This window comes from Salvelinus alpinus, chromosome 3 (genome assembly GCF_045679555.1).
Source record: "Salvelinus alpinus chromosome 3, SLU_Salpinus.1, whole genome shotgun sequence".
In the NCBI taxonomy this organism is placed as follows: Eukaryota; Metazoa; Chordata; class Actinopteri; order Salmoniformes; family Salmonidae; genus Salvelinus; species Salvelinus alpinus.
In genome coordinates, this window is record NC_092088.1 from 22,503,453 (window position 1) to 22,517,083 (window position 13,631).

The 13,631-nt window shown below is 44.4% G+C and overlaps 1 long non-coding RNA gene across 1 annotated transcript; it reads left to right on the top strand.

Annotated features, from left to right (window-relative positions):
- The first annotated feature begins 1,280 nt into the window (after window positions 1-1,280).
- LOC139570312 (uncharacterized) lies at window positions 1,281-13,414 on the top strand. The gene is made up of 2 exons (XR_011674050.1): window positions 1,281-1,697; window positions 13,222-13,414. It is a non-coding gene; the product is annotated as an uncharacterized lncRNA (long non-coding RNA).
- Window positions 13,415-13,631: the final 217 nt, after the last annotated feature.

Sequence of the window (13,631 nt, forward strand, 5' to 3'; positions counted from 1 at the left end):
CTTATTCATGATCTTTTGCTTGTCCACAACCATTCTCTTGCCTGCCACTTCGATTATAATAAATATCAGAGACTCGAACCATCTGCCTCGCGTGTCTGCATCTGGGTCTCGCCCTGTGCCCTTATAATCAAGCCGTCTGCATCAGCACACTTCTTTACAGCTGTAAAGCCTGGGTCACCTACAGGCCTGACACTGCAGTCGCCACAACAAGCAGCTTGAGCGATTCCACATAGTATGCCTGCAACGCATCCTGGGAATCACCTGGCGTGACTGTGTGCCCCATACGTAAATACTTGCTAAGACCAACTCTAAGACTATGCAGGCCATGGTCACCCAACACCAACTGCACTAGCTCGGGCATGTCATTAGAATGTCTTAGGAGCACTTTACGCGGAAGATCCTGTAGGGCCAGCTACAGCTTGGCCGGCGGTCTGCAGGTAGGCAGATGAAGCACTTCATGGACCAGCTCAAAACATTGCTGAAGAAGTGCAGCATCAAATCCACAGACCTGGAGGACGCAGCTGCCGACTGTTCCACCGTGTGGCAGTTCTGCCAGAGCGGTGTACAGAGGTCAGAGGAGGAGCACAATGACACAGCCCCCGCCAACACAGACAGCATATGCCCCACCTGCAATACAGGTTGTGGACCTTGGATTGGTCTCTACAGCAACCAAATAATTCACCGTTAACTCTGAAGTGGAAGTCATCATTGGTTACGATGGACTAGCATAAGCAAGTAAGTGTGTGTGTTTGTGTGTAAGTTTGTGTGTGAAGGTTGGATGTGTGTGTAGTCAGTGCAAATAAGGTGCAGACAGTTTCTGAGGTGCAATAGTCTCTAAGGTGCAGGTCTGGGCAGGTGTGACAAAAGCCAAAAAGGATCTGCCCACTCCATCAAGAAGTGAGGACAACAACACAGGGCATCCATGGGACCTCTTGGAACCATGGACTACACCTGCAGAAACTGGACAACAGGGGGAAGCAGAAGAGATACCCATCATAGACTTCTCACTGCTGACTCTGGACACACCACCTCCAGTGGAAGAAACAACCAGCTGGTATCATCAAGTAGAGTCAGCCAGCAGCAACACAGAAGCAGCAATGTGGGCAGCAGTGTTGCATGACCTAGATTTGGAACAGGAAGCTTGAGTTATAGCTGTGGAGCACTAACTGAGGTCTAAAATTGAGCGAAATAGTCTAAGGTTTAGACAGAGGCCCAGCACCTTGGAAACCCCCCTGTAAAAAAAAGGTATATAAAGAGAACAGAGATCATGAGAGAACTATGATTACTCACTGACATATGAGACAGACTTCATATGGAAAATCATCATAGGTACATTTACTATTGCACTATACTCCTTTTGTTGGACTAGTACAATATTTGAGAATCGGATAATTTTGCCTAAGTACTTTATTGGGTCACTATCTGCCTGGTTGAACTTTGTGAAGCCAAGACTGCGTCACTGAAACACAGGGGTCTAGACACCCCTTGATCACAGACAAAGCGGCGACCACACAGTGAGACATCAGGTACAGAAGTGATTAGCAATACAAGGAAACAGCCAAATACCAGTTCCAATATATTGAGTCTATACACAGGGTTGGAAGTGAATAGTATTAAAATATTGGAATTCGGAATCTAGTATTATTGCTGTGAGAATACCAATTACAGGAAAGTGACCAAGGGGCTGAGCATTTAAGGTAATTTAACTATTTTACTATTTAGTAAATATTGTTAGAAGTGTTAACGCATTTAAGGATTTACAATATTATCTGGCATAGCATAACGCATTTAGGATTGATTGAGCATTATTGATGTATTAGAACTGTATAACCATTTAACTGTAATATCATGTGTAAGACAAAAAACAGAGTGACTGAATAAAAGCTGGAAACTTGGCCAGGATAGCTATCCGGAGAGAAAACGCCTTTGACACTCTCGCTAAACGGAAAGTGACCTTGGCTATAGGTTAAAGTGATAGCACTAAAGAATAATTCATTATGTGGACAATAATATATCTTTGGAAAAGTCAAACATATAACAATACTAGTTTCCAAGTGACTACTAGCTGACGAGCATAATACCTAACAGAAGTTTAGTTATTAGGTATTGGTATACAAGAGAGGAAGAGACGAGTTAAGGGAGTATAGGAGGAATCTATAAACATAAAGTAATAAAGTACTCATCTATCCAAGGCCTCACCCCAGACCGGAAAAGAAGGGAGCGACAACGTGAATGAAGGAAAAAACCCAACTCACGCGAAGGGCCAGTGCGAATAAATAGAAGGGTTGGTAGGGCCGCACGGCTAGACCCTTGTAACACCGAAGTAACTCAAATCCTAAAGTACTCTGCCTAGCCAGAGGACGGGATAGAGGCTTTTGCTGCAGGCGACAGGCAAAAGTCAGCACCGTGACACTTGGCGCCCAACGTGGGGCCCGATAGAAGAGTTAAAAAGCGATTAAGTAACAGAACCTATACGACCTATGAGTTAGAGTCTACTCTTTTGAGGAAAATCCCTGAGGAATAAGAAAGTACTATAGAATTTATAACTAAATAGGAAATCTAAATAAAATCTCAAGGTGGAGAGCAATGGCGAGTTAGAGTCTACTCTTTGTGAAAAAAAATCCCTGAGGAATAAGAAAGTACTATAGAATTTATAACTAAATAGGAAATCTTATACGACCTAGAAATAATTTAATAAGTGTTGTATGCCCTGGGTCTCGGGAATTTCCCGCGAAGACTGATCACCTTCGCTGAGAATTGTTGGGACAGGCAGAATTTAATTATAAAATAATTGAGAACGGTGCTTATTATGGCAGCAGCACTCGACCTAGGAGAGGCAACGCTGGCACAAATAGCTGCCCAGGCCGGTAGTCTGGAGCAGGAAAGGGAACTTAGGGCACAGGGTAATCTACCAGACTGTAGATTTGCTGTATGTGTACCAGGTTATGAATGGAAAGATCTAACACGAAATGAGCAGTTAGCATTAAAATAAATGGTCGGGTGGAAAGTCAGACAGAACTTCTGGGAGGATAAAAACTTTGTAAAAATAAATATTGCCCCCAGCGACCTAATGGTAGGCCAAGTAAATGACTGGGCCGTAATAAAAGTACTGCCGATCGAGGGAGAGAGTAAGGGAAACTTTAACCTCAAAATGGGGTGTGTGACACACCACCTGAGGAAATATTGGAAAGATATAGTAGGGATAATAAATTAATGTAGATAATGGGTCTCATACTATGCAACTTATATAAAATTATTGATGAGACTGAGTTAAGATTAACCCAGGTTATTGTTAGGCAAAATACAGTGGACTCCCGAAAGAGAGATTTCATTAGTACAGAAAACATATGCTATATTTAGCAGTGTTTTGGCCTTAGCTAATCATTTGAAGGTTTGTCTTTAAATAGTAGAAAGATGACAAGAATATATGGCATCTGTTGTGACCCAGGATCATTGAGAGTATCGGTTTAATTAAGTTGAACTATATAATTATCTTATAGGTTACTACATAGAAATGTTGAGTTCTTTAAAATTCATTAGTGCAAACAGGGAGACAGTGAGACAGTCAGTCAGTCAATATTTGGAAACAGAAACCATATCTGGTACTGACAGTATTAGCTGCGGCAACAGGAAGCATATGCGGAAGCGAAAAAGGTTGGTGTTAAACCACAGCCATTGAAGCAGCAGCGAAGAGGAAGTTAAACATAGACATAACTACATTGAAAGAGCTGAGAAGGATAATGACCTACTAGATAGACTAGAAGGAAACTAGATACTACTAGATAGAGACCTACTAGAGCAACTAGAAGGAAACGGCACTATGGGGGAATGGAACTTTATATGGAAACAGATAGTACAAAGAGAGGCTAGTGTAGCCAAGAGGCCCCCACCAAAGGAGAAGAGAACCTATTGTCATTAACAGATGCAAAAGAGCTACACCGATTACGGATGCTGAAAATGAACCACTTTAAACCGGTGGACATAGACAAACAAAAGCACAGAATTAAGGAAGCTACATACCTAACAGAGGAATGTATAAATAAAATAATGGACGCACTTAACCACATTAAGGTGCAAAAGTACAAAAATGACTGTGAACAGTTGGGCCCGGAGTATGCTCACACCATCATTGGAGGAGTACATAAGCCAGTGAAGCAAAGCATAAACAACCAGATGGGGCTTTATAGTTAAGAATAAAACTACAGGAGACACAGTAACTAAACAAAGCCGAATTATTACAGGCACGGCCCAGAAAGCAGAAGTAATGGCCGCACTAGAATCACTCCTGCACTGCACAGGAGCCAACCTGAAAAGGGTAGAAGTGGTAACAGACAGCCACTACTGTGCACAAGCAATGACCTCGGACAAGAAGATTTGGCAGAATAATGGGTACAGAGGTGCCAAAAATAAGCCAATTCAATACGAGGGGGAATGGAGTGGAGAACAATCCATGAGTTAATGGATAAAATGGACATAGTGGTAAGTCATCAAAAGGCTCACACTGCTGACTCAGCAGGTGCAGAAGCAGACTTTAACCAACTAGGAAACAGAGAAGTAGATGAACTAGTCCAGATGGGGCGAATAGTTCTTTACAAACAGGACAAAGATAAGCTAAAAGCACTTCATGAAGATTGGGGACATTTGGGTTCCCAGATATTCATGAAGAGGCTAAAAGATGAGGGCATATTACATACTAGAGAGGAAGTTCTAGATATATGCGCTCAATGTTCTACTTGCCAAGAACAAAAGGTTAGTAACCTAGGCAGAGTAGCGGGTCAACACATTAAATGCAGTACACCATGGAAGCAAATAGCATTAGATACTATGGGTCCAATGAAAGTAGCTACTTCATTTGGACATAGGTATGCTATAGTTGCGGTGTGCATGGCTACAGGGTACTCAATAGTGCTCACCTCAAAATCATCCAATGCGTTGCCTGTATTGCAAATACTTAACCTTCTGACTCTTGCTCTAGGTCCATTCCCATTGTTAAGGACTGACAATGGGACCCAATATAAGAATAAGAGAGTGGAGGATTGGTGTGCCGAGCAGGGAGTCTCGCACATATTCTCCCCTCCTTATACTCCCCAAGCAAATGGTTGCGCGGAGAGAACAATTGGAAAGGTTAAAACAACACTGGGGTTGTGGAAAGCAGAAAACGACTGGGGACCCAAGTTAGTACGAGCCTGTGTGGAGTTAAATCTGACTCCCACAGATACAGGACCCAGTCCTAGAGAATTGATGGGATTACCCAACATCAGCTCAGTGGTGGGAATAGCTAATGCGCAGTCTCCCCCTCTACCTTGTGTTTATTTATTTTATTTATTTATTTAACCTTTATTTAACCAGGTAGGCAAATTGAGAACACGTTCTCATTTACAATTGCGACCTGGCCAAGATAAAGCAAAGCAGTTCGACACATACAACAACACATAGTTACACATGGAGTAAAACAAACATATAGTCAATGATACAGTGAAAAAAATATAAGTCTATATACAATGTGAGCAAGTGAGGTGAGATAAGGGAGGTGAAGGCAAACAAATATATGTATAAATAAATAAAAATATAAAAAGGCCATGGTGGCGAAGTAAATACAACACAGCAAGTAAAATAAAAACTAAAAACACTGGAATGGTTGGTTTGCAGTGGAAGAAGGCGCAAAGTAGAGACAGAAATAATGGGGTGCAAAGGAGCAAAATAAATAAATAAATACAGTAGGTAAAGAGGTAGTTGTTTGGGCTAAATTATAGATGGGCTATGTATAGGTGCAGTAATCTATGAGCTGCTCTGACAGCTGGTGCTTAAAGCTAGTGAGGGAGATAAGTGTTTCCAGTTTCAGAGATTTTTGTAGTTCGTTCCAGTCATTGGCAGCAGAGAACTGGAAGGAGAGGCGGCCAAAGGAAGAATTGGTTTTGGGGGTGACCAGAGAGATAAACCTGCTGGAGCGCGTGCTACAGGTAGGTGTTGCTATGGTGACCAGCGAGCTGAGATAAGGGGGGACTTTACCTAGCAGGGTCTTGTAGATGACCTGGAACCAGTGGGTTTGGCGACGAGTATGAAGCGAGGGCCAGCCAACGAGAGTGTACAGGTCGCAGTGGTGGGTAGTATATGGGGCTTTGGTGACAAAACGGATGGCACTGTGATAGACTGCATCCAATTTATTGAGTAGGGTTTTGGAGGCTATTTTGTAAATGACATCACCGAAGTCGAGGATTGGTAGGATGGTCAGTTTTACAAGGGTATGTTTGGCAGCATGAGTGAAGGATGCTTTGTTGCGGAATAGGAAGCCAATTCTAGATTTAACTTTGGATTGGAGATGTTTGATGTGAGTCTGGAAGGAGAGTTTACAGTCTAACCAGACACCTAGGTATTTGTAGTTGTCCACATATTCTAAGTCAGAGCCGTCCAGAGTAGTGATGTTGGACAGGCGGGCAGGTGCAGGCAGCGATCGGTTGAAGAGCATGCATTTAGTTTTACTTGTATTTAAGAGCAATTGGAGGCCACGGAAGGAGAGTTGTATGGCATTGAAGCTCGCCTGGAGGGTTGTTAACACAGTGTCACACAAGGTATGGTGGGATTCGAAATGGTCGGTAATCTGTTTGTTGACTTGGCTTTCGAAGACCTTAGAAAGGCAGGGTAGGATAGATATAGGTCTGTAGCTGTTAGGGTCAAGAGTGTCCCCCCCTTTGAAGAGGGGGATAACCGCAGCTGCTTTCCAATCTTTGGGATTCTCAGACGACACGAAAGAGAGGTTGAAAAGGCTAGTAATAGGGGTGGCAACAATTTCAGCAGATAGTTTTAGAAAGAAAGGGTCCAGATTATCTAGCCCGGCTGATTTGTAAGGGTCCAGATTTTGCAGCTCTTTTAGAACATCAGCTGACTGTATTTGGGAGAAAGAGAAATGGGGAAGGCTTGGGCGAGTAGCAGAGGGGAGGGCAGTGCTGTTGTCCGGGGTAGGGGTAGCCAGGTGGAAAGCATGGCCAGCCGTAGAAAAATGCTTATTGAAATTCTCAATTATAGTGGATTTGTCGGTGGTGACAGTGTTTCCTATCTTCAGAGCAGTTGGAAGCTGGGAGGAGGTGTTCTTATTCTCCATGGACTTTACAGTGTCCCAGAACTTTTTTGAATTTGTGTTGCAGGAAGCAAATTTCTGCTTGAAAAAGCTAGCCTTGGCTTTTCTAACTGCCTGTGTATACTGGTTTCTAGCTTCCCTGAAAAGTTGCATATCACGGGGGCTGTTCGATGCTAATGCAGAACGCCATAGGATGTTTTTCTGTTGGTTAAGGGCAGTCAGGTCAGGAGAGAACCAAGGGCTATATCTGTTCCTGGTTCTAAATTTCTTGAATGGGGCATGCTTATTCAAGATGGTGAGGAAGGCATTTTTAAAAAATGTCCAGGCATCCTCTACTGACGGGATGAGATCAATATCCTTCCAGGATACCTCGGCCAGGTCGATTAGAAAGGCCTGCTCGCTGAAGTGTTTCAGGGAGCGTTTGACAGTGATGAGTGGAGGTCGTTTGACCGCTGACCCATTACGGATGCAGGCAATGAGGCAGTGATCGCTGAGATCTTGGTTGAAAACAGCAGAGGTGTATTTGGAGGGCAAGTTTGTTAGGATGATATCTATGAGGGTACCCGTGTTTACGGAATTGGGGTGGTACCTGGTAGGTTCATTGATAATTTGTGTGAGATTGAGGGCATCAAGCTTAGATTGTAGGGTGGCTGGGGTGTTAAGCATGTTCAAATTTAGGTCGCCTAGCAGCACGAGCTCTGAAGATAGATGGGGGGCAATCAGTTCACATATAGTGTCCAGAGCACAGCTGGGGGCAGAGGGTGGTCTATAGCAGGCGGCAACGGTGAGAGACTTGTTTTTAGAGAGGTGGATTTTTAAAAGTAGAAGTTCAAATTGTTTGGGAACAGACCTGGATAGTAAAACAGTACTCTGCAGGCAATCTTTGCAATAGATTGCAACACCGCCCCCTTTGGCCGTTCTATCTTGTCTGAAAATCTTGTAGTTGGGGATGAAAATGTCAGAATTTTTGGTGGTCTTTCTAAGCCAGGATTCAGACACGGCTAAAACATCCGGGTTGGCAGAGTGTGCTAAAGCAGTGAACAAAACAAACTTAGGGAGGAGGCTTCTAATGTTAACATGCATGAAGCCAAGGCTATTACGGTTACAGAAGTCATCAAAAGAGAGCGCCTGGGGAATAGGAGTGGAGCTAGGTACTGCAGGGCCTGGATTCACCTCTACATCACCAGAGGAACAGAGGAGGAGTAGGATAAGGGTACGGCTAAAAGCTATGAGAATTGGTCGTCTAGAACTTCTAGAGCAGAGAGTAAAAGGAAGTTTCTGGGGGCGATAAAATAGCTTAAAGGAATAATGTACAGACAAAGGTATGGTAGGATGTGAATACAGTGGAGGTAAACCTAGGTATTGAGTGATGATGAGAGAGATATTGTTTCTAGAAACATCATTGAAACCAGGTGATGTCATCGCATATGTGGGTGGTGGAACTGAGAGGTTGGATATGGTATAGTGAGCAGGGCTAGAGGCTCTACAGTGAAATAAGCCAATAAACACTAACCAGAACAGCAATGGACAAGGCATATTTACATTAAGGAGAGGCATGCTTAATCGAGTGATCAATAAGGGTCCAGTGAGTAGAGGTTGGTTGGGGTCACGGCGATCCAGACAGCTGGCCGGGTAGATGGCTATCAGATGAGCGTTCAGGTAACGTCGGGACGGAGGTGCCAGTTGGATAACTCCCTCGGGCAGATAACGTCGGCAGTCAGTCGTGAAGGCCCGGTGGGGCTCCGTATCTGCAGCAACAACAACAAAAAAAACGGGTCCGGATAGGTGACTGTAGCCCAGGAATGGCTGATGGAACTCCTCAGCTGGCTAGCTCCGGAATGATTTGAGTTTGCTCCGGGATCGACGTAAGCCAATAGTCACACGGTTTGCAGCTAGCTAGCTGCGAGATCAAGGTGCAAATGTCCAGAGCCTGCGGCTGAAATCCGGGGAAACTGAGAGAAAAAAAAAAGTCCCGGAGTGCTCCGGTCCGAGTCGCGTTGCACAAAAGTGCCGGTAGATTATCGAGCTAAAGGAATAGCTGATGACCACAAAACGTGGGCAGCTGAAACACCAACGCTAGCCAGCAAACCGGCTAATTTCTGGGCAGCTACAGATTAGCTTCTGGCTAGCTATCGGATAGCTTCTGGTTAGCTTTCTGGCTAGCTTCTGAATTAGCCCCTGGCTAGCTTCCACGGTGGATTTTCAGATTTGAGGTAAATAATACTTTTTTGTAATTGGTGAAGCGGGTTGCAGGAAAGCTTTTGCAGGAAAGCTTTTGTAGTTGAGTTCTTGGATAATAAAATATATAAAAGATATGCGAAGAAAGGTGTAAATATATATATATACAGGACACGACAATACGAAACAGAAATGACGTGATGAACTGCTAAGCCATCTTGGAATGCACAGTATTCCAATGTGTTACAGGTGGGAGACTGGATTAGGATTAAGAAACCACCAGGAGCTGACACCGGGGATAGAGTTATCCCGAAAAAAATACGGAAAAAGGCAACAAATTGTAGAAGTGACTAGTGCAAACACGGTCAAAGTAGACGGTGATATAACAGCCGATATAGCCCAGCTTAAGAAAGTATGTCCACCCAGGAGTTAGTACCGGAGTGGATGCACCTGTTGAACTGCAGGTCGGGACTGCAGGTGCGTCGCTCGGGAGACACCATTTGGGTGGCCTCACATGTAAGACATGAGGACCTGGCTAAGGTGGGGGTTATGGTGGCTGCCAACACTCGAGTGTTGTGGCATAAGAGTATGTGCCAGGACCCTGCGGGGTTAGGTTATATGAACACAGCACCTTGCGATGTCTGTGGAGAAGCCACAGGAGAGGTCCAGTATGAGGGACCCTGCAAATATGAGCATTAGACAAATAGCCACGGGAAATGACGGTGGTGAAGAAGGGGGACGACAAAGAGTTGGTCGAATCCTATGGTGTAGGAAATGCAGTAGGGAGGTATTCCCGGACTGCATGTTAGGTGCACAGGTGGTCACAGGACACTGGGATCCTCATAAGTGTGTGTGCATGGACACACAGAGGGGTGCTGAGAGTGAAAGATTGCATGGAATGTAGGCACCAGCAAATTAAAGGAAAAACAGAACTACTAAAAGGGAGTTTACTCACGCCAGTAAGAATGGAAGATCCCCTATGGCCAGTAGAGCAGGGGACATTTCAACAAGGAGGGGGAAAGAGCACTTATCAGAGTAGTGAACACTGGTTGGAAGAGAGAAAAATAGAACCAGTATCCCTTACGGGATATGGAATCCAACCAGGAGATCCAACTTGTTGGATGTTGGTGGATGGAAAATTCTCAAAATGGAATCCCAGGGAGTACCTCAGTCAACTGCTGCTAAACAGGCGTGACTGGGATCAGTACGATAGTTATGATATAGATAACAATCATGAGAGGAATAATCATCATGGGATGATGAGAAGGTGCTGGTGGGAAGGCACAAGTAGACCAGTTAGGGAGCTACACTGGGGAAGGTTAATGAGAAAAGAAAAAATAGTGTGCTGTGTGACCAGACTCATGGAAGTGGAAGACACTGAGCCAGTGCAAGGAGACAAAAGGAAGAGGTACATGGTCAAGTTGAGGTGGCAGTTGTATATTGCCCAAGACCCAAAAACTAAGTTGGACTGCGTATATTCCTGCCATATGCTGGTGGACAGGAAGGCAGTTCCTGGAGAGGGAAGGGGTAGAAATGAAACTGCCCCTCCTGAGCCACACGGGAAACTGAGACAATTTATAAACCTATTAAAAAGAAAGACAACCGCTGCCATGCAAGACCCTGGAAAGGGTACGTCAGGGCAAAGGGACACAGGCCATATTAGGTCATAGTGCCAAGCGCTATAGTATTTGGATTAACCCTAGGGGCTATTTATGAGCAACAAGAAAAATAAGTATTAAAAGGCCTAGAAATAGAACAAGAGAGATGCCAGAGTAGCATCCCCACTTATAGAGCCTTTACTAAAAGATGGGGAATACCAGTACAGTGCACCCCAATAAATAGGACAGATTGCCCAGGATATCCATCGGTAAAATTAAAACAAAAATGGAATAATACCAACTGTAACAATACCTGGAATGAGAATAGCAATCTAGTGGTACTATGGAAATCAATAACTAACAACACCCTGCAAGGATGGCTAGTAAATATAACCCAAGGAGCGGTGTTAGTTAATCAAACCTGTGAAAATGGCCAATATATTAACTCTTATAAAGGGGGCCAATGGAAAGGGCAACTGGGAGATAGTAGCAACATAACAGAGATCACATTTATTTATGATCAAGCTACTCATGGTCAGCCATGGACGAAGGTGGAGTGCCGCAGCCCTAAGACTGCAATAAACCCCACGACCTGGCCTCTGACATGAAAAACTCTGTCTATTACCATGACACCCCGGAGCACAGCCGCCTCAGAAAATAACATGAGCAGTGTGACTAATTTAACCACACCGACCGCTAGCACAACAGTAACCACAAGTGCTTCAAGACACAGTAACACAGGAAACAGGCCTAGTGCGAGTACCTCAACTGACAGATCAGCGGAGGCACAAAAACAAACACAGGAAATCATAGAGACATTGAACGTGTTATGTGTTAAAGGCAGCGGGACCAAAGCGAAATATAGAATACGAAGAAACGTGAACCATAAGGCACGGAGCTCAGGAAACCCTGAGACTAAATGGCTAACAGATGTAGTCCTGTATTTGCACCCAGGTAATACCTCTTCGTGGGACAACAGAATGTTAGGAGGGAGCAATGGCATTATTTTACCGTATGCAAAAAATAGAACTTATAACTACCCAGGATTCATTAGCGGCCCTATGGATAGGTTCCACAGAATGGAGTATGAGCCGGAGCAAGAGCCGGAGAAAAACCAATAAAATATGCTACCACAGGGTGGGTATGTCTTACGACCCATAATAATTCAAACCCGGGAATGGCCTACCCGAGGTCAACCCCATGGACCACTCTAGACCTTCGAAGTTTGCAGGAAAACTATCAACCTAGTTTAGAGATGGCGCAGGAAATGTGTGCTGAAGCTCCCCTATGGAACTGGGGACAAGAACCAAACAATATGTTCCATAGGAAAAGGGAAAAGGGAAAACAGCACAACAATATTATGACCAATGGGTTAAGCCCCCAGCAAATAAGACAGAAGCCTGGGCAAGATATCATTGTATTTCAGCCCATGGCATTCTAAAAGAGTCAGGGATCCCCCACTTTCATAGATGGTCAGGAGGGCATTATCCCTCACCCGGAATGTTGGGAGTAGCTCCAGCATTCGCAGGAAGAAACGAGGAAGCGAACCAACGACTGGTAGATTGGGCAAACATGAGGGGCGCGTGCACCTCTAGAAAGTTAGTTGGGGGAACCATTATGAGGAAAATCAGAGCACAAGATAGAATGGAACATGTGCATCAGTTTGGGTACAGTTTCCCACCCATAGGCAAAGTGCACAAGGATTCGTTCATTTGGATGTATGGGTTAACCCTACAAAAATGGAATATCACCGCAGGCAAAATGAGTAGAAAGGCCATAAAAGTGAACAAAACCGTAATTAGAGAAAATAAAGCTAGCAATACAGGCCCAGAAAGGGGTAGAGGGGCAAGCAAAGGAACCGGTTTTCCTTATAGAAGAAAGTAAGGAAGAACATGGAGGGGGAACAGGTTTGAAGATAAGGAGACTAAGAAGGTATACTCCAAGGCATAGACAGGGTAATCAGAGATCAAGAAAAGAAAGGAAAGAAAGAGAGAAAGAGAAAGGGAGGCAGTTAGTGAAAGGATGGTTTGGGCATAACTCAAAAGTCAATGGCCCTAGCGGGCTACTGGACGCAGGAGTTAGAAGACAGACAGCACATGGGCCAGCCTGGCGTCCTATCTGGGCGCTAGAGGCAGCAGAGGAAAGACAAGGTAAAACCAGACAAGGAGATGGATCAGATCATAAGGGCAAGGGACCTATCTGGTCCAAAATTGGAGAGCTTACTAGCGGGAGATCTGAGAAGGGAGCTGACATACATCGGGGATGAACTTATAGGTATGGTAAACCCCAAGAGTAGGAAGGGCAAGAAGAAGGCCAAGAAAGGCAGGCGACAATAACAAAATGGTCTAACCCATCTTCCCTGAATTATAGGAATTAGAAGATTCAGAGGAGGAACAGATGTATGAGGAAACAAAAATCCTAGGAGGATGGTGTATGGCTATGATGGAGACATTCGTAAAACATTGGCAGATAATGGATGACTGTTACATGACTCTTACATGACTGTTGCGAGGGGCATATGTTGTGTTGGGAGGATACCAGAGAACTAGACTTATGTGGAGGGTGTGCATTCAGTGTGAAAGGAACTTTGCACGGAAGGCTAAATTGGAGAGGAAGAGATTTGGAGTGTATGTTTAGGTTGTTTAGAGGAAGCCAGAGATTGGCCAAAAATGAGGATAATGGTAAAAAGAGGAATGGCCTGGGAAATGACCCAAGACAGAGAAGAGGCAAAGTTGAGGGTTGTGTATAATGGTAAAGAAATAGAATGGGACCGGAAAACA